This window comes from Ochotona curzoniae, unplaced genomic scaffold, assembly GCF_017591425.1.
Source record: "Ochotona curzoniae isolate NIBS_2020 unplaced genomic scaffold, NIBS_Ocur_1.0 scaffold_1852, whole genome shotgun sequence".
In the NCBI taxonomy this organism is placed as follows: domain Eukaryota; kingdom Metazoa; phylum Chordata; class Mammalia; order Lagomorpha; family Ochotonidae; genus Ochotona; species Ochotona curzoniae.
In genome coordinates, this window is record NW_024467087.1 from 22,187,219 (window position 1) to 22,208,324 (window position 21,106).

A 21,106-nucleotide genomic window follows, 5' to 3' on the forward strand; every position below is an offset into this window, starting at 1 on the left:
AATACAGAGGAATAAAACAAGATAGAATATCAGTAATTTCCAAATCTCTATGATGGCCATATATTGCTCTTTCAACTTCTTTGCTTAATAATTTTTCTTAGTAAAAAGGGGGTGGGGCATGTCAAAGACACCGCTTCAGCCCAGATTCAGCCACTGTAGCCATCTGAAAAGTGAAGGAACTAGCAAACTGTCTCCACTCTCTCTCTCTCTCCCTCCCCCTTCTCTCTCAAATAAATAAATAAAACACAATAAAAAGCAAAAAAAAAAAAATCTGAAAATGATTGCATATTTCCCCACCCATCAGCTGTCCATCCCCGCCCCCCGCCTCAGGGCTCCTGGAGTTATCTCCTCTTTTTGTTTGTTTTTGGTGTTTTTCTGCTATATTTTGCTTTCTTTTGGGAGGGAGGGGGCTCTATATTAATAGTGTGTGTGCAAGCGTTAATGCGTAGTAATTTGCATTAGTCAAGTCCTACTAAATGGAGGATATTGACAACCACATTTTTGAAAATAGTGAAGTGTGTAAATGTTTAACTCAAATAGTCTTAAAGGAAGTCTATTCTAGGTCTTTTGGCTAAGATCAAGTGTAAGAAGACTATTCAAAACATTGCTGGCGGGTCAGGGCGGGATGAGGCCAGGCGACAAGGACGCCACCGTTCCTGCAGAGAGCGCTGTAAGTCCGGCCTGGCCCACGGATGGCGCTGCTGGTTCCTTGTTGCCATCGAAGCTGCCGCGGCCACCGGCGGGGAGGGGCTCCCGTCCTAGCCCACAGCTGCTTCCTGCTTCCTGCAAGGCCTCGCCGCCTGCCTGCCACCTGCTCAGTGGCTCGCCCGCCCACCAACAGCCACCCACCGCAGCCACCTGCCTCGCTAGGTGTGGTTCCCAGAATCGCGGCACCTAGCTAACCCCAGCCACACTGTACCATCCAGTATCCTGATGTAGACTGCGACCAGACTGCGGTGCAGGATTATCATGGACATAAAATTTGTGATCCTTACTTATGGTTGGAGGACCGAGATAGTGAGCAAAGGCTTTTGTGGAGGCCCAGAATAAGATAACTATACATTTTCTTGAGCAGTGCCCAATCAGGGGATTGTACAGAGAAAGAATCACCTAACTCTACGGCTATCCCAAGTATAGTTGTAACTTCAAGAAAGGAAAAAGGCATTTGTATTTTTATAATACAGGGTTGTAGAGCCAGTGAGTGGTATATGTACAGGATTCCTTAGACAGTGAGGCCAGTGTTCCTGGACCCTAACCTGCTGTCGGATGACGGCAAGTGGCACTGCGAGCTTATGCATTCAGTGAGGATGCTGAATACTTTGCCTGCGGTCTACGTGCCAGACTGGGTGACCATCAAGTTCATGAAAGTGGATGGTGTCAAAGAGCTTCCAGATGTGCTAGAAACAGTGAAGTTCAGTTGTATGGCCTGGACCCATGATGGGAAGGGCATGATCTACAACTGCTACCCGCAACAGGATGGAAAAAGTGATGGCACAGAGACATCCACTAATGTCCACCAAAAACTCTGCTACCATGTCTTAGGGACTGATCAGTCTGAGGACATACTATGTACTGAATTTCCTGGTGAGCCTAAATGGATGGGTAGGGCTGAGCTATCTGATGGATGGTCACTATGTTCTATTATCCATCTGGGAAGGCTGCGATTCAGTTAACTGACTGTGGTACCTGTGATCTGCATCAAGAACCCGATGGCATCACTGGGATCTTAAAGTGGGTAAAACTAATTGACAACTTGGAAGGAGAATATGACTATGTCACCAATGAAGGGACAGTGTTCACATTCAAGACCAATTGCCATTCTCCCGACTACCGCCTAATGAATATTGACTTCCTGGATCCTGATGAGCCTCAGCAGAAAGTGCTTGTTTCTGAGCATGAGAAGGATGTTTTAGAATGGGTGACTCGCATCAGGTGCCATTTCTTGGTCTTATGCTACCTCCATGACGTGAAGAACATCCTGCAGCTGCACAACCTGACCACTGGCGCTCTCCTCAGGCCCTTCCCGCCGGAGGGCCGCAGCGCTGTGGGCTCCAGTGGTCAGAAGAAGGACACCGACATCTGCCAGTTCACTTCCTTCTTATCTCCAAGCATCATTTATCACTGTGATCTCACCAAAGAGGACCTGGAGCCCAGAGTTTTCCGACAGGTGACTGTAAAAGGAATCGATGCTTCTGACTACCAGACAATGCAGATTTTCTACTCTAGCAAGGATGGGACAAAGATTCCTGTGCTCATTGTGCATAAAAGGGGCATAAAACTAGATGGCTCTCACTCTGCTTCCTTATACGGCTACGGTGGCTTCAACATTTTTAGCACATGTAACTACAGTGTGTCTAGGTTTATTTTTCTGAGGCACATAGTGTGGCATCCTTGCAGTGGCCAACATCAGAGGAGGTGGCGAACATGGACAGAACTGGCATAAAGGTGATACCTTGGCCAACAAACAGAACTGCTTTGATGACTTTCAATGTGCTGCTGAGTATCAGATCAAGGAAGGCTACACATCTCCCAAGAGGCTGACCATTAATGGGGGTTCAAATGGAGGTCTCATAGTGGCTGCTTGTGCAAATCAGCGTCCTGACCTCTTCGGATGTATCATAGCCCAAATTGGAGTGATGGACATGTTTAAGTTCCACAAATACACCATTGGGCATGACTGGACCATTGATTATGGGTGTTCAGAAACCAAGCAGCACTCTGAATGGCTTGTCAAGTATTCTCCATTGCATAATGTGAAGCTACCAGAGGCAGCTGATGTCCAGTAGCCATGCATGCTACTTCTTACTGCTGACCACGATGACCATGTGGTCCCACTCCACTCCCTGAAATTCATTGCCACTCTGCAGTACATCGTGGGCGGCAGCTAGAAGCAAAGCATCCCCCTGCTCATTCATGTAGACACAAAGGCGGGCCATGGGGCAGGCAAGCCCACAACCAAAGTGATAGAAGTTTCTGATATGTTTGCCTTCATACCGCAGTGCCTGGACATTGACTGTATTCAGTAAATGGAATTTCCTGCTCCTCCCTGACAACCACAGAAAACCTCAAGGGCTTTCACACCATTCAAACCAAGAAACCACTGGGCATACGGCTTCCCCAGATGAACACTGTTACTGTAGTCACAGGCTAGCTGAACAGAACTACCCTGGGAATTTTGTGTTTTTTAGGCATGTTTTTGTGAGCAAGCCCTTGGTGCTTCTTTTTCTTTTTTTTTTTTTTTTTTTTTTTTAAAGATTTATTTTTATTATTTTTTATTGGAAAGGCGGATATACAGAGAGGAGAGACAGAGAGGAAGATCTTCCGTCCGATGATTCACTCCCCAAGTGAGCCGCAACGGGCCGATACTATGCCGATCCGAAGCCAGGAGCCTCTTCCGGGTCTCCCACGCGGGTGCAGGGTCCCAAAGCTTTGGGCCGTCCTCGACTGCTTTCCCAGGCCACAGGCAGGGAGCTGGAAGGGAAGCGGGGCTGCCGGGATTAGAACCGGCGCCCATATGGGATCCCGGGCGTGCAAGGCGAGGACTTAACCACTTGCGCCACCGCGCCGGGCCCCGGTGCTTCTTTTTCAACCTGTACACGTGTTTAGGAACAACAACAAAGTTGTGTTCAGATCAGTCCTTGTGTGTAGTAGATTGATGAATTGATGACTGCAGTAGTCAAGCATACTTTAGGCTTAACCACTCAATGACACTTGCTTCTGTAACCATGATCTGCACATCTTAATGTTAAAAACTCTTCATTGTTCTTCAAAAACTATTTCCACAAGATAAAATTTGCTTTAAAAGTTATCTCTTTTAAAGTTATCTCTTTTAAAGTTATCTCTTTTTAGAGAGTGGCCATTTGGCAGTTAAATTGCTGCTTGGGACGCTGCATCCCATACCAGCAGTGCACGTACGTTTCTGTCCTGGTGCTGTTTCTAATTCCAGCTTCCTGATAGTACCTGGGTCCCTGCAACTCACTAGAGAGACTCAGAAGGAGTTCCTGGCTCCTGGCTTCTGCCTGGCCCAGCACAGTCCTGGCTATTGGTGCCATCTGAGGGAGTGAACCAGCAGACAGTAGAACTTTCTCTGTCTCTTGGTATTACTCTCTCCCTGTCCCCCTTTCAAAAAATGGAATAGCTGCCATGGCATGGCAAACTAAGCCTCAGCCTGCAGTGTCAGAGCAGCCTATGGGCACCAGAATGAATCCTGATTGCTCCACTTCTGATCCAGTGCCTGTTACTGTGCCAAGGAGGGCAATGGAAGCTGGCCCAAGAACTTGGACCCCTGTACCCATGTGGGAGACCCAGGGGAAGTTCCTGGCTCCTGACTTCCAACAAGACCAGCTCCTACTGCTGTGGCCATTTGGGGAGTGAACCAGCAGATGGAAGTTCTCTCTCTTCCTCTTCTACCTCTCCCTAACTCTGTCTTTCAAATAAATAAAATCAGGCTGGTGCTGTGGTATAGCAAGCTAAGCCTCTGCCTGTGGTGCTGGCATCCCATATGGGTGCCAGTCCGAGTCCTGGCTGCTCCACACTTCTATCCAGCTCCTTGCTAATGTGTCTGGCAGGGCTAGGTACCAGTACCTGACCGAGGGTTGGAACAGTGGACAGGTCACACTTCGCAGGGTCAAGACACTAACCAGCACGCGAGAGAACCAGGTCTGGGGGTAGATTCTGTGGGGGAAATGTGAGCCCAATCCTGTGGAAATACAAGTCCTGCTGGTTAGCTTACAAGCTGGGGTGGTGATGGGCTCAGCTAGGTGTGACCATGGAACCTGCTGTTACTTACAGGTAAAGGAACCAACAACATTCTGGACAGGTCAAGGCAGCAGCACCCGAACATGCATCCTAAAATAGGATGTGGGGTGGGCCGAGCTGCAACTGGAAGGAAGCGAACCAGACAGGGCTGAGTAAACCTCAACTCACAAGGAAGAACAGAAATCAGGATGGAGCACAAGTTATGCCTAGCTAGGCTCTTACACCGACTGGTCTGCATGAGCCAGGGATACTAGACCACAGCATCGAAGGCAAAGGCTGAGACAGGTGGGGGTCTTTGCCAACTGGGTCAGAGCAACCACTGGCAAGTGCATAATCTAGGGCTGGGAATAAGCTCGGTTGGGGAGCTGTGAAAGTACACCCTTGCTAGATTGGGGTTCCTCCTGGTGAGTACGGGGGCCAGATGGGGGGGGTGTTGCGTTCTGGTCTGGATATGTCTGTAATCTCCCTTGGCACAAGTGTGGACTGGGGCTGGGCGCACATAACCGGGCTAGACATCAGCACCATCTGGTGCTCTGGAGAACCTGGGTAGATGTAGGATGGATTAGGCTGGGTCTCTAACCCTACTGAGCCATGTGTGAGCAGTGTCTGGATACGGATGAGCCTTAGCTGGGCTGAAACATCCAACAGTAAGAACTGGAATGGATTGAAGGCCAGCAAAGAAAGGCTGTTCCTGCTAGGACAGGAGGTGGACTACATAGGGTTGGTCCATGGGCTTACCGGTATGCGCAAGATCTGGCAATGGGAGAGGTTCTGATGGGGGAGCCTGGGCAACTCCTGTCAAGACACAGTCCCTGCAGGTGAACGCAAGAACCCAGCAAAGCCAGAGAAAGATACCCACAGACATACATTTGGCATAGGTCAAGGGCAGACCAGGCTGAACCAGTTCACATCACCCACTGGTGAATCCGAGCACCAGAACAGAGTGTGGGTCAGGCCAGGTATGGTCGCAACACAAATCAGTGCCATTATGGAATGTCAAAGTGAGGTGAGCCGTATCAGATGTGGTTGCAGCACCCAAACAGCACCCGTGAGAACTGGGGGGAGTGGTCAAAGCTGTTGGGGGGGGAATGTGGGCTCCCCTGCTGGACAGCCACTCCCACTGGAGAGCGTGATGGGACAGACCAGACCAGGCAGGGCTACAACACCTGTGGGCCTCATGTGAGCTAGATCAGGGAAAAGCCAGGTTGGGCTGACTGTTCCAACTGGTGCAAGCAAATTAGAGTGGGTGAGGGTTGGTTGGTCTTTGCCGCAGTGTCAGCTGGCAGAAGCTGGCACTTGGTGCCAAATCTGTCAAGTTAAACTCCAGAACCACCTGGAGAGTGCATAATCTGGGTGTGGGAGTGGCCTAGTAGGGAGATAGTGGGCACTTCCCTCTTGGGTTACCACTCCCACTGGAGAGCATGAAAACCAGGACAGGGGCAGGGGTGGCTAGACAGAAAGGCACCTGCCAGTATATCTGTGGGCTAGATAGTAAAGCTGTTTGGGTTGAACTAGGCTTCAGTGTCCATTGACATGTATTAGAGCTAAACGGGACATGGGACAGACTGAACAAGTCTGTGATACATACTGGCATGCATAGGAACCAGGGTAGGTGGCAGGCCAGGTGGGGGTTATTGGGAGTCGCCCCAACTAGGCTATAGCTCCCACTGGTTTGTGTGAGGGCCGAGTATGAAGTAGGCAGGATCGGGCTGGACTACAACTACCATGTGGAAGACAGGGCTGGAAACAGAACTGACCCAGCAACTGCAATGACCAGCATGTGCATAAGCTGATTGGGGTGATGACTGTGTCGGACCTTGTACTGGCAAGCACACACAAGAATCAGGTCTGGGATCACCTCAGACAAGATCCTTGGAGATCCCTCCAACTGAACTGCTGATCCCAGAACCCCAACCATGAAGAGACTATTCAGCCAGTAGATTCTGAATAGATTTCATCGTGCTTGGAACAGTGAGACTGGCAGCAATTCAGAACTGTTGAACTATCAAAACTGCTTGAGCAGGACCCTCAGAGCATGCCCCACATTGGGGACCTGGGATGGGTGGGAGGCTGGGTGGGGCTTCTCCCTTTGTTTCTCCCTTTACCCCAGATACAGAAAAAAAAATTAGTGTGAAAATAATGATCTTATCCACTTTCCTGTAGCCCCTGACCCATAGTTGACAGTGCCCTAATCAACTATGTAGATTATCAAAATAAAAATATATATTAAAAAAAAAAAGAAGCAGCAGCAGCAGCACAAGGGGGACTTGATCCCAGGCACTGCTAAAATGGGATCAGGGTGTCCCATGCAGCAGCCTAACCTGCTGCACCACGACAGCTGCCCCTCCATGAACTTTCTGAAGTCTCGTCACATTTATTGCCACTCAGGTTACCTTTTCCTTTATCATGTCTCAGTACTCACAGATGACTCATTTTATATGATAGCATGGGCTCTCATAGCCTGTTCCATTCGTTCTTCCCCCGCTGGGCTATCTTTCCCTCCCACTAGTATTGTGGTTGAAGGTGGGTAAGGATCATTTCTTTGTCCAGAGTGCTATGTACAGCCCCCTGGAATGTAATCGACGGTGCTGTGCTAGGTTCTGAAAGCAGCTCGCAGAAGTAGCCTGTTTGTAATTCGTAGGTCTGACACCAGAGGTCCCACTGAGTTTGTCAGTGGGAGAAGGCGGACCTGCGAATTTAGTGAGCAGTTTAAACAAGCATCCTGCATGATGAGAAATATGCCTTTTATATTTCAGGAACGGCTCTATGTTGATTTGCTCCACCTCTAACTCTCACCTTAGCTGGTCATCTTACTACCAACACTAGTCTAACTTCTTCATGCTCCCATGCTGTGTGAAACCCTGCCACTTGCATGTGACCAACTTGGCATCAGACTCGTCTTCTTTCCTTTTGAATTGGACAAACTTGGCTTTGTGGTAGCTGCTCTTCTGCGCAGGTACATTTGCCAGGTGCACAGACATTTCTTACTGCACCTACTGTCGAGAGATGGCAGCCAATCCCCTTCCTTAATGTGTCTCTTCGGTTAAGACAGGATTGGGATTTGCTGTTCTGAGCCCTCAGCAGTTTTCTGTATCTTTCTAACACTGATTGGTTTCCCCAAAATGTGCTGGGCACAGTAGGTAGGCCTTCCCAGGAAGACTGCCTGCTCAGCTCCGGGGAGTGTGGTAAGACACCAGATGTCAGCTACTGCAAAGGCCATTTCCACTTCTCATCAAAGGTTGTACTCTTCCCAGGAGAGAAGGCCGACTGAGAGGAAGGGAGAGAGGGAGAAAGTGCAAGAGGAGAGCGAGCGAGATGAAAGCCCAGCTCCCCTAGCACATGTGGGACACTGACAATAGTACCCACTTTAGACAGTACTCACTTGCGAGTCTGTCCTGGGCTTTGCTGGGCTGGCATCGCCACTCCACTTTCGCTCTGCTCAATCCTTCCTGCCGCACATTCCTTCCATAAACATTGATCTCCAAATAAACATCCTGCACCTCAAATTCCACTCCAACACCTCACATTTCAGCTGCCTTAGCAACAGCCAACATGTGATGCTTTGTTCTTGTGCCCTTAAAACAAGTGCAGTGGCGGCACACGACAGCCAGGGCACTGTTTCTCTGTGGATGTAAGCGCTTCTCCGCATTTCAGGGCCAGGTGGCCCCTCTGAGCTTTCTCCCACCAGCCTGCACGTGGCAATCATGCCCCTCCACAGCCTGCCCTGTAGCCATGGGAAAGGCTAACGTGTGTTGAGATGGGGGCATGAAGCAGATGAAGCTTCAATGGCAGAATTGGAACTGAGCACTTGAAAGTAAGGGAGAGAGAACAGCTAACAGGACTAATATGAACTAAATCTTGTAGATTAGCCTCGTTGCTAGTATGTTGCTTCATTTCATTAATGCTTCGCAATTCCATCAAAGCCAGTTCTACTACAAAGGATAATAACAAAACTAAGGGGCCTGATGTGACATCTCAATTGTCTAATCCTCTACCCACAAGCGAAGAGATCCCATGTGGGCATCGGTTTGGGTCCTGGATGCTCCACTCCCCATCTACCTCCCTGCTTTTATGGTCTGGGAAAGCAGTGGAGGATGGTCCAGGACCTTGGGACCCTATTCCCACATGGGAGAACTGGAGGAGGCTCCTGGCTTCTGGCTTCTGATCAACTCAGCTCTGGCTGTTGTGGCCACTTGGGAAGTGAACCAGAAGATAGAAGATCTTTTCTCTGTCTCTCATTCTCTCAGTAAATATACCTTTCCAATAAAACTGTTTAAAAAAATAGCAAAAAGGCTATGGTGCAATACCCTAGTGGTATGTGCCAGGACCCCATATGGGTACTGGTTCATGTCCTGGCTGCTCCACTTCCCATCCAGCTCCCTCTTGTGGCCTGGGAAAGCAGTTGAGGCCGGTCCAAAGCCTTGGGACCCTGTACCCACTTGGAAGAAACAGAGGAAAAGCCTGGCTCCTGGCTTCAGATTGGCTCAGTTTCAACTGCTGCCGCCACTTGGGGAATAAATCAGCAGATGCAAGATTTTTCTCTTTGTTTCTCTTTCTCTGCATAAATCTGATCTGGCTTTTCAATAAAAATAAAATACAGATTTAAAAAAAGAAAAAGGAAATGGATGTGGGACTTGAACCCAGCCACCCTGATATGGGATGTGGGCATCCCAAACAATGTTTTTATTTTTTAAAAGATTGTTTTGAAAGGCAGAATTAGAGAGGGGGTCGGGAGGGAGGGAGGGAAAAGGAGAGAGAGAGGAGAGAGAAAATGAGTTCTTTCATCCTTTGTGCATCTTTTGTTCTACTCCCCGAAAGGCTGCAATGACCAGGGCTGGCCAAAACCAGGAGCCCAAAACTTCATTCAGTGTCCCCTACTAGGCAGCAGGGGCATAAGCTCTTGTGACATCTTGCACTGCCTGGATCAGAAGCAGAGCAGCCAAGACTCGAACTGGTACTCTGATACAGAATGCTGGTGTCACAATTGGGCACTAAACTCACTGGGCCAGAACAGCCCCTGTACACATTTATTAAGAGGCAACAATTCATATTTGATACCCGCCTGGAACTGAGATTACCCTTGCGTAATCCCTCCCTATGCTCTTCCTTTGCTGTAACAGATTCACTCAGGAACTCGGGAACCCTGTGAAGAAGCCAAGGCTCAAAGACTACACAAAAATGAAATTAAAATTGCCCCTTAAAAAAATAGGCCTGACATTGTGGCACAGTCTCACTCTCTTGCAGTGTCGGCATCCTATATGAGCCTCTGTTCAAGTCCCAGCTGCTGCGCTTATAATCCCGCTTCCTCTTAATGCACCTGGGAAAGCAGTGGAAGGTGATCCGAGTGCTTGGGCCATTGCTACCCAAGTGGGAGACTTGGGTGGCATTCCAGGCTCCTGGCTTCAGCCTGGCCCAGACCTGACCACGACAACATTTGAGGTGTAAATGAGCAGATATAAGATCTCTCCCTCTTTTTTTTTTTTCTGTAACATTCAATTAAAATAAATCTTTGAGAGAGTAGGAGTGACTTTTTAAAATGACCTCATCCCATAGAGAGTGCCTCGATTCCAGTTCAAGCTCCTAACTCCAGGCCCCTACTAAAGCACACCACGGAAAGCAGCAGACTGGGCCTCTGCACCCGGGTCAGACAGCTGTGTGCACTTCCTGGCTCTTGGTTTCACCCCGGTTCAGCCCCGGCTTGGTGGCCATCTGGGAAGGGAACCAGCGAGTAGAAGAGCTTTCTCTCTCTAATTGGAAAGGCAATATACAGGGAGAAGGAGATACAGAGAGAAAGATCTTCCATCCACAGGTTCACTCCAAAAGGGGCAGCAACAGCTGGAGCTGAGCTGATCCAAAGCCTGGAGCTTCTTCTGGGTCTCCCATGTGGGTGCAGGGTCCCAAGGCCTTGGGCCGTCCCCTACTGCTTTCCGGGGAGATGAATTGGTACCCATATGGGATCCTGGTGTGTGCAAGGTGAGGACTTTAGCCACTAAGATAGATACCACCCTGGGCCCAACTATCACCACTCTTAAAAACTCTGAGACATAGCGACTGGAGCCATGGTGGCGCAGGGCAATCTTCAGTCTCTGGTTTCGGCATCCCATATAGGCATTAGTTTGACTCCTGGCTACTTCACTTCCCATCCAGTTCCCTGCTTGTGGCTTAGGAAAGCAGTGGAGGATGGCTCAGGTACTCGGGCCCTTATAACCACATGGAAACTTGGAAGAAGACCCCGGCTTCGGATCAGCCCAGCTTTGGCCATTGCTAGAGTGAACAAATGGATGGAAGACTTTCTGTCTCTCCATAAAATCTACCATTTAAATTAAAATATAAGTAAATCTTTAAAAGATCTTCAAAACTAAAAACACCTTCCAAGACACAAAGGAACATCCCACCAATTTGAAAACCGCAAAGCAGGGAGCTGTCATGTTACTGTAGATTTATTTGCCACGCTTGTTGAGGTTCTCAGTCTTTCTACCATCTACATAAAGCAGGCCTTCCTTTTATCCACTACCTGTCCAGGGCAGCACAGACCTGTGGCAGACAGAGCACTAGATTGTGATAAGTAAGGCCCCCCGCAGCCCTCCATAAAACAATTCCCCTGCTTTTAATAGTGGTGGCCTTGGAAGAAGGAGAATCAGAGGACGGGGAAGGTGACATGGCCCAGTGAAGTATATTGACACTTGGGACACGCACAGCCCACGCAGATGCACAGGGTCCAGTCATGTCCCACAGGATCCAGTCACACCTGTGCTTTGGATCTGGGATTCCTGTGGACATGCACCCTAGCAGTCAGCAGGTGGCCCATGTACCTGGATCCCTACCACTCATGTGGAGACCCGGATGGAATTCCTGTCTCCTGGCTTCTTCTTGGTCCAGACCTGGCTGTTTCAGACATTTAGGGAGTGAATCAGTGAATGGAAGATTGTCTCAGCAAAGGAGTAAGGAGAGACACACTCTCTCTTATGTATCATTCCATAGTGTGTATTCTCTAAACTTAAATATATGACCTGGCACAACAGCCTAGTGTCTAAAGTCCTCGTCTTGTAAGTGCTGGGATCCCATATGGGCGCCAGTTCTAATCCCAGCAGCCCTGCTTTCTATCCAGCTCCCTGCTTGTGGGCTAGGAAAGCAATCAAGGACGGTCCAAAGCCTTGGGACCATGCACCCGCGTGGGAGACCCGGAAGAAGCTCCTGGCTCCTGGCTTCGGATTGGCTCAGCTTCAGCTGTTGCGGTCACTTGGGGAGTGAATCAATGGACGGAAGATCTTCCTCTCTGTCTCTCCTCCTCTCTCTATGCTTGATTTTCTAAAATAAATAAATCTTTGAAAATTTTAAAATAAAAACATAACTTTTTAAAAGTCCAGCAGGAGGGCCCGGCGCGGTGGCGCAGTGGTTAAGGTCCTCGCCTTGCACACCAGGGATCCCATATGGGCACCAGTTCTAATCCCGGCAGCCCCGGACAGAAGATCTTCCTCTCTGTATATCCACCTTTCCAATAAAAAAATAATAATAATAAAAATAAATCTTTAAAATAAAAGTCCAGCAGGGATTATCTGGTGGAGCTAATGGCTTGTTTTTATTTTACTTTACTTTTTTATTATGTGCTGTATTATGAAAAAAAAAACCACTGGTAAATTCTTTATTATTCAAGTTTTTCCAAGTCTTATAAAACAAAATGGTTGTGTGTGTGTTGCCATGTCTGCAAGAATATAAAGCAAACTGCTATTTATGGGTCCTCCTTAAAAGCTGTGTTTGTTAGGTGGGGTGGTGATGTTGCTGAGTAGCAGGTTAAGCCCATGAGTGCCGTTGGAGATCTGGCTGCTCCACTTCCGATCTGCCTCCCTGCTCGTGCGTCTGGGAAAGCAGCAGCAGACGGCCCACTTCTGGGCCCCGGACCTGTGTGAGAGATCTGGATGAAGCTCCTGGCTCCCCGCTTCAGCCTGGCCCAGCTTCAGCCTTTGTGGCCATTTGAGGAGTGACCCAAAGGATGGAAGACGCCCCTTTCTCTGTGTGTCTATCTCTGTACATAAACCTACGTCTTTCAATTAAATAAGTCTTTTTAAAGATTTATTTTACTTCAAAGTCAGTTACATAGAGAGGGAGAATCACAGAGAAGCATCTGCTGACTCACTTCCCAAATGTCTGCAGGAGCCAGAGCTGGCCCAGTTTAAAGTTGCGAGTCAGGAGCTTCTTCTGGGTGTCCCACATGCCTGCAGGGGCCCAAGGCCTTGGGCCATCGAACGCTGACTTCCCAGGCGATTGGCAAGGAGCTGGATCAGAAATGGAGCAGCCAGGACTCAAACCAGCACCCACATGGGATGCCGGCACCACCGTTGGAGGATTAGCTTGCTATGCCACCATGCCAGCCCCATAAAACAAGTCTTGAAAAAATATTATTTGGGGTGCTATAGAGAGAGAAAAATGAGTTTATTTTCTCACTGTATGCACTAGTATGTAAGTTTGTTGTACAGAGCACGCAGTGTTGTGCCACATTTTCTTCAGAAAAATAGCATACAATTTTTGTCCAGGGCTGAAAGTGCCTTGTGCTCATTGTGGAAAGTATGAAAAGTGTGAAGAAAAACTAAGTTACAACAGTTAGCATTTTAGCATGTTTCCTTCAGGCTTCCTTTTAGTCATTTGGGGGACATAGCTGAATTCATACTGTATTATTCTGCATCTCTCTTCGGATTAAAACATAAGTATTTTCCCATATTATGATAATACTTGTATAATCATGTCATACAATTCAAGTTGATTAATTGTCCTTTTTACTTGTATGTTTAGGTTGTTTTTTTTTTATGTTAGAAATGAAATTCGGGTGAGTATCCTAGTAATGAAATCTTTGCATTTCTCTCTTTTCCTCACCATGGATGCTGAAAGTGGAATTCCTGATTCAAAAAGCACATTTCCGGAGCAGGTGTTTGCTACAGTGGTCAGACACTGACACATCTGCATCCCACATTGGACTGCCCCAGTTCTGGTCCCCAGCTCTGCCTGCACTGCCATGGTTCTGGTCCCCGGTCCTGCCTGGACTGCCCCAGTTCTGGTCCCCAGCCCTGTCTGGACCTCCCCAGTTCTGGTCCCCGGCTGTTTGGAACTCCCCAGTTCTGGTCCCCAGTTCTGCCTGGACCTCCCCAGTTCTGGTCCCAGGCTCTGCCTGGACTGCCCTGGTTCTGGTCCCCAGCTCTGTCTGCACTGCCCCAGTTCTGGTCCCCAGTTCTGCTTGGACTGCCCTGGTTCTGATCCTCAGCTCTGCCTGGACCTCTCCAGTTCTGGTCCCTGGCTCTGTTTGGAACTCCCCAATTCTGGTCCCCAGTTCTGCTCCTCATTCCAGCTTCGTGTCACTGTCCCCCCTGAGTGGCAGCAGGTGGTGGCTCAAGGACATGAGTCCCAGTCACTTTCGTGAGAAATCTGAGCTGTGTTTGGGACTTTCAGTTTCAACTTTGATTCAGCCCTGCTTGTCGTGGGCAATTGGGGAGTGAACCAATGGATGAAAGATCTCTCTGTCTCTCCCTTCCTATCCTCCTTTCCTCTCAATAAATAAAATTTAAAAATTAAAAAAAAACACAACTGAGAAATGGGCAATAGATGCGACGTTTTCAGTACTTGATGACAGCTGTAAAATATATTTTTGCATTATATTCATTAATCACAGCTACCTTGTATTTAATCCTTCCAAGTTGCTTCATTCAAATAGGTTTGTCATATGTGATTTCATAAATTTTGATGCGCTCACCATTGTGGTGTCTTTTTTTTCCCCCAGGAAAGCATGAACACAGTCCCCCACTACCACAAACCATGTAGTCGAGGTTCCCACATGTGGGGAACAAATGTCAGCACATCCGGAGTGCAATGGATAAGCCTTGGCCTGGAAAAGCCACCTTCGTGCTCGTGGTCTGTCCTCTGTCACGTTGAAAATCACCTATAGGCAAAGCAACATCTGCAGCCTCTGGGTGAGCCAACCCAGGAAAGAAATCAAGCTTTGGTGCAAGTTCAAGCTCACATAAAGTATATCAGGTGAACAGGCACCAAAGACTTCAAAGCACCTCATGCCAGTGAGTCAGGAGCACTAACTTTACACATAAAGGAAGGCACTTTATTGCTCTTTGCTCCAAGAGGCCTTAATTAACTGGTAAGGTTTGCAAACCACTCTAGGCACCAAAGCTTAAAAAAAAAAAAAAAAAAAAAAAAAAAAAAAAAAAAAAAAAACACCAGCATCCCACTATAAAAACAAACTGCATTTTAAGCCCAGTCCTCTAGGGGGAGAAAGCTGTTGGAGGAAGGCCTGGGACTCAGCAAAATGCGCCGGGCTCCGCTCAAACAGTGGCTTTGACAGACAAGGTCGTCTTGACCGCTGGCAGCAAGTGCAGCCTCCGAACAGCTGGAGCCGGCCCCCAAAGATACCAACGCAGGAAACAAAAAGGCAATGTGTCACCCAGATCTTGTTTTCCCTTTCCCGCAACCTGACCCATACACCCCCAAAATGCCTGCAGGGCCGGGATCTTCCACTCTCCACCCCGTCTGTCAGAGTGCAAAACCCAAGGGTAGATTAAAACCCTGGAGCCTTGGCCCTTTAACAATACCAGAGAGGGTGGAGAGAGGAGAAAGCCCAACTGCGTCCGGTTAAGTTTCGTTTTCATTAAAATCTTCACGTGATTGCCCAACTCTTGACTCAGCGATTTCTCCAAACAACCGCCTTTCATTTATTGGTTTGTCATCACCGCCTTCACCTTTTTCTTGTATTGTCTTACCTACCAGTTTTGAACACTTAAACGGGATTCAGATTTGATTTCTAGAAGTTCAGTTTAGCAAATTTACTTAGCCCGATTCATTTCAAGTTCGCGAGATCCCAAGATAGAGATTTTAAATAAACACTTGCCCCTGATTTCCCGGAAGCAACTGACACCCACTTTCTTAACAGGACCATCAGCTTTTCTCTTCTGAATTGTAGTGTCGTTTTCTTTTTGTCTCTCTCTCTCACACACAAATACACACACAGTGGTTTTTTTAAATTAAGGAATACACATTGTACATATTTATGATCTATTGTGTGTAGTTTTGATAGATGAATATATTGTGGGATGGCTAAAGCAAGCTAGTTCATACAAGCATTTCTCCCCATTCTTAAAATCTATACTGAGCAATTTTCAGTATGCAATATTACATTTTTAACTGTACTTGCCATGATGTATCATAAATATTACAGACAGATCCATGCTTAAGCAAATGGGACAATTAAAGACTTGTTAAACAACTCTCCTGGAATTCTTCTCCCTTCTGCAAATATGCCCCAACAGTGACAATTATGAAATGTTTTGTGGAAATTGAATTTTTTAAAAAACAAATCTTTATTTTTCTTTTTGAAAACGTATTTTAATATTTATGATAAACGAATATGGAAAATGTGGACACTTCAAAACATAAAAAATAAATTATTTACAATTTCGACACTCAGAAATAACCAGCTAATGATTGCTGTCTTGTGTCCAGCATTGTGGTGCAGTGGATTAAGCTGTTTCCTGTAATGCTGGCAGCCCACATGAGTTCCGGTTTCTGTCCCTGCTGCTCCATTTCTGCAACAGAGGATTGTCACCCTCGTGGGAGAGGTAGATGCAGTTCCTGCCCCTGGCAATTACAGCCATTTGGGAATGAGCTGGCAAACAGAAGATGGATATCTCTCTCTGTCTCTCTCTCTCTCCTCTCTGTCTCTCCCTCTCTGACATCCAAATAGATAAGTAAATTTCTAAAAAAAAAAAAAAAATTGTGATTTTTCTCCCAATGTTTTTACTATGGATTAAAAAAAACAATTTAGTTATATAATTCTGTTAACAAGTAATTTCCCCTCATTATCGTGTTAACATTTTCTCATTTTAGTGAGACTCTAACTTCTGCGGTGGTACACTGGCACAGAAGGCTAATCTTCTGACCTCTGGCACCAGCAATCCATATAGGAACCAGATGATATCTCAGCTGCTCCACTTCCCATCCAGCTCCCTGCTTGTGTCCTGGAAAAGCAGTGAAGGACGGCCCAAAGCCTTGGGACCCTGTACATGTATGGGAGGTCTGGAAGAAGTTCCTGGCTCCTGGCTCCTGGCTCCTGGCTTTGGATCAGCTCAGCTCCAGCCATTGGGGAGGGAACCAATGGATAGAAAAGCTTGTTGCTATGGCTCTCCTCCCTGTGAAATCTGCCTTCCAAAGAAACATGAATACTCTTTTTTAAGAACCTAAGTTCGAATGTCCAGTTAATAGTTCACTGTGTGAACTTAACATGGATCATTTGATCCCTGTTCTTACATTTGGGGACATTTGGTTTCTTTTTTTTTTTTTTTTTCAGTCCAGGGAACTATTTAACATGCAAATATTCACTCCCAGACCCAATCTGTTTTTATAAGATTTGGATCTCATTATTGTGATTTGCTTAAAGTAAAAGCACACAAGATTTTTTTTCCTGGAGTTTGGGAATTAAGATTTTTTTTTTCCCCAAAAAATGTATGTTTAGAAAAAGAAACAACCCCAAAGTATTCTTCTAAGCATTTATCGGTCATGGTTTTTTTTTTTTTCTAAAAGTATCTCAATACTATATACAAGGGTATTTCAAAACTTTGTAGGAAATGGCAAAACCTGTATTTTAATTCCACGTTCCTGCAAAATGTTGAAATCTACTCATGGTTTTGTCATATAATGCATTTCCTATGAACTTTGTGAAAATCCTGTCTCTATCTGTAAGTACTTGGAATCGGTGAGTGAGTTCAGTCCCTTCCCAGCGAGTAGGAGAGAACAGCACGCAGTAGGATTGCAGTTAGAACTGGGGTGAAAGGAACCGAGGTCAGAGGAGAAGAGGCAAATTAAGGATGCCAGTTAAGTATTCACAGCCTAGCCAAGCAGAAGGAAATCAAGGTTACGTAACGGTAAGTCTCAATATGTGAAGAAGTTCCAACAGTAGGATGCTGGACTCTCCGACACTGCCCGCGCCTACACCGTCGAGAGACACCTCAGTAACAGCATGACAGATGTAGGGCTGTTCACAAAGAACACCCACTGCAAAACCAGACGGCAAGTCGATGGGGTGGGGAGGGAAATTGGGGAGGATGGGAAATCCCAGGGCCTATTAAACTGTATCATAAAACAAAAATTAAAACTTCAACAAAAGAAAAAAAAAAAAGAAGGAAAGTGCGGAGGGGTTGGGGAAAGGTTAGGTCAGTATTAAATACGGTAGCCCTGGGGATGATGTTGTGGCATAGCGAGTTAAGCTGCCACCTACAACACTGACATCCCATATGTGCTCTGGTTCGAGTTTCAGCTGCTCTCCTTCTGATGAAGCTCCACGCTAATACACCAGGGAAGCTAGTAGGAAAACAGCCCATTTTGAAGAAAAAAAAAATCCTCATTCACTGCTTCTCCTTGAAATTGGTTAGTTTTTCCATATGGGGCTTATACTCATTCTTCTTATTGCCCTGCCAAGTCATCACAGGCTTGGTAGCTTACCAAAGCTCGTCCTGCCAAGTGTATGTGGGCCTCACACATTCCTGGTCTCCTACTCCCTTCATTCATTTTGAAAGGGAGTCATAAATAAATCTTTTTTTAAAAAGCAACATGTTTGAGTCATCAGACATATTGGCACTCCTGAATTTGTATCATTTGCTAAGCTTATGATCATTTAACCTTCAGGAATTGTTTTAGTCAATTAAAATGCAGGGTTTTTTTTTCTTCATTCTCACTTACGGCACACTTGAAATTAACACTGTACTTCAATTTCAATCATTGCTGTCACCTAAACATAGCTTCAGGTTTTTTTCCCTTTCTTTCTGTAGAGAATGATAATTGTTTTCTCCTGACTATAGCAGCCATAAATTTAATTTCTGTCGAAGTAGATATTTTTATTTTGCTTTTAAACATTTATTTATTTGAAAGAGCTAGAGAGAGAGAAAGATACTGGAGGCCAAGTACTTGGGCCACTTTCTCCTGTTTTCCCAAGTGCATCAGTAGGCAGCTGGATCTCCAACTGGGGCCCTTGTAGGATTATGGCATCACAGGAAGTGGGTTTAACGGCTACACCACAGCACTGGCCCCACCTCAAAGTATACTTTTAAAACAAAACAAAACATTAATTTATTTTTATTGCAAAGTCAGATTACAGAGAGAAGAGACAGAGAGGAAGACCTTCCGTCTGATGATTCACTCCCAAGTGACAGCAACAGCTAGTGCTGCACCTATCCAAAGCCAGGAGCCAGGAACTTCCTCCAGGTCTCCCACACGGGTGCAGGGTCCCAAGGCTTTGGGCCATCCTCGATTGTTTTCTCAGGCCACAAGCAGGGAGCTGTATAGGAAGTGGAGCTGCCGGGATTAGAACCAGTGTCCATATGGGATGCCGGCACGTTCAAAGGCGAGGACTTTAGCCACTAGGCCACCATGCCGGGCCCTCAAAGTATACTTTTAAGAAAATTAAAAAAAAAATAAACTACATAATTGTCTAGCTTAGCTTGAAGTTCATTTAGAACAGAATTTCTCACATGTGGCTCCTGGATCACTTGTATCTGCATCATTTGGCTATTGGAGCCATTTCAAGTCTGGGTTTCTATGGCTTCCTATCAAGCTCTCTGCCAATAAGGCTCGGTTGGGAAGGCAGTCAAAAATGGCCCAAGTACTTAGGTCCCTGCCACCCATGAGAGACACATGTAGAAGTTCTGGGCTCCTGGCTTCCAGATGGGCCCCCTCCGGCCGGCAGTTGTGGCCATTTGGGGAGAGAATCAATGAGCGGAAGGGCTCTCACTCTCCCTCCATCTCTCCCTTTTTCTGTCATTCTGCCTTTCAGTAAATAAGTATATATATTGTCTGCCACAATACAGAGATCTACAGATCTTGCCCTGACTGTTCATTGAGAACACCTGGAGATCTTTTAAAAATTCTGCCATCTGTCTCTCCTACTCTCTGTATATCTGACTTTCCAATAAAATTAAATCAATCTTAAAAAAAAAATTCTGACATCCTGGGGCCCAGCATGATAGCCAAGCAGCTAAAGTCCTCGCCTTGAATGTGCCGAAATCCCATATGGACACTGGTTCTAATCCCAGCAGCTCCGCTTCCCTTCCAGCTCCCTGCTTGTGGCCTGCGAAAGCAGTCGAGGACGGCCCAAGGCTTTGGGACCCTGCACCCCGGTGGTAGACCTGGAAGAGGTTCCTGGCTCCTGGCTTTGGATCTACACAGCTCCAGCTGTTGTGGTCACTTGGGGAGTGAATCAACAGAGAGAAGATCTTCCTTTCTATCTTTCCTCCTCTCTGTATATCTGTCTTTCCAATAAAAACAGATAAAGCTTTAAAAAAAAATTCTGCCATCCAGAAGCCAGGGCATCCAGTATGGACATCTTACTGGAGTCCCTGTGACTCCATTTCCAATCAGTGGATATAAGATTTGTCTTTCCCTCTGCCTCACTCTGTAACGATGACTTTCAGGTAAAGAATAGATCTTTTTATTTTTTTTCAATCTGCCATTTAGATGAAATTTTGCATAAATTAAGCCGGAATTTCTGGGAGTGGGTCACTGACTGGCTTCTGTATTTCTAAAATCCTCCCGCAGTGATTCTAATATGCAGCCAGTATTGACTGATACAGATTTACACGCCTCACAGTGTAGATCTGAGGCTTAAATAAGTTGCCAAATCTCATACAACTCTTTCAACTCATAAACTGTCACCTTGTTACCGGGTTACTTTGGACTTTGAACTATTTATCCTATCATGAAAAATGTTTTGTCCTTGTCAGGGGAGATATCTGTGCCATTTTTTACTGCCTCTTATTTCAGCGCAAGAAGTTCAAGTAGCACCTGCCATCATTACTATGCCAGGCAAGGTTAGGGGACTGCTCTGTGTGGTCCATTGGTAGGCACTGGTGATATTATCAGAGAGAAGCTAACCAGTACAAGGCACCGGCTTCAAGGAGACTAGCTGGAGAGTCAGGAGAGCTTGGGAGAAGCCAAAGTGAAAAATTCTACAGAACTCATTGCAATGCAGTAGTGACCTACAGGACACATGATACACACTAGTTTAGAGGCTCAGCAGAGAAGGGGGCTGGTACCAGAATTCTCAGCAAGCAGCATGTGAACTGCATCTTGAAGACATTTCAGCTTCCCGGATGAGAGATGGTATCACATGCAAATAACAAAATAATCCAACTAATAATGATTTAAACATATATAGACACTTATTCAACTTTTCTTAGTGTATTTGGATTTCTATAATAAAATAGCAAGAAGCTAACTTTTACAAAATACATATATTAATTTATTTGAAAGACAGTCAAAAAACAGAGAGGGAGAGGTCCCCCATCCGCTGGTTCACTCTCCAAATGGC

At 46.4% G+C, this 21,106-nt stretch overlaps 1 non-coding gene and 1 pseudogene across 1 annotated transcript; one reads left to right on the plus strand and one right to left on the minus strand.

Annotated features, from left to right (window-relative positions):
* Positions 1–625: 625 nt before the first annotated feature.
* Positions 626–3,026, plus strand: LOC121169486 (annotated as a pseudogene).
* Positions 3,027–14,519: 11,493 nt separating this feature from the next.
* Positions 14,520–14,679, minus strand: LOC121169603. The gene has a single exon (XR_005885896.1). It is a non-coding gene; the product is annotated as a U1 spliceosomal RNA (small nuclear RNA).
* Between the last annotated feature and the right edge of the window lie 6,427 nt (positions 14,680–21,106).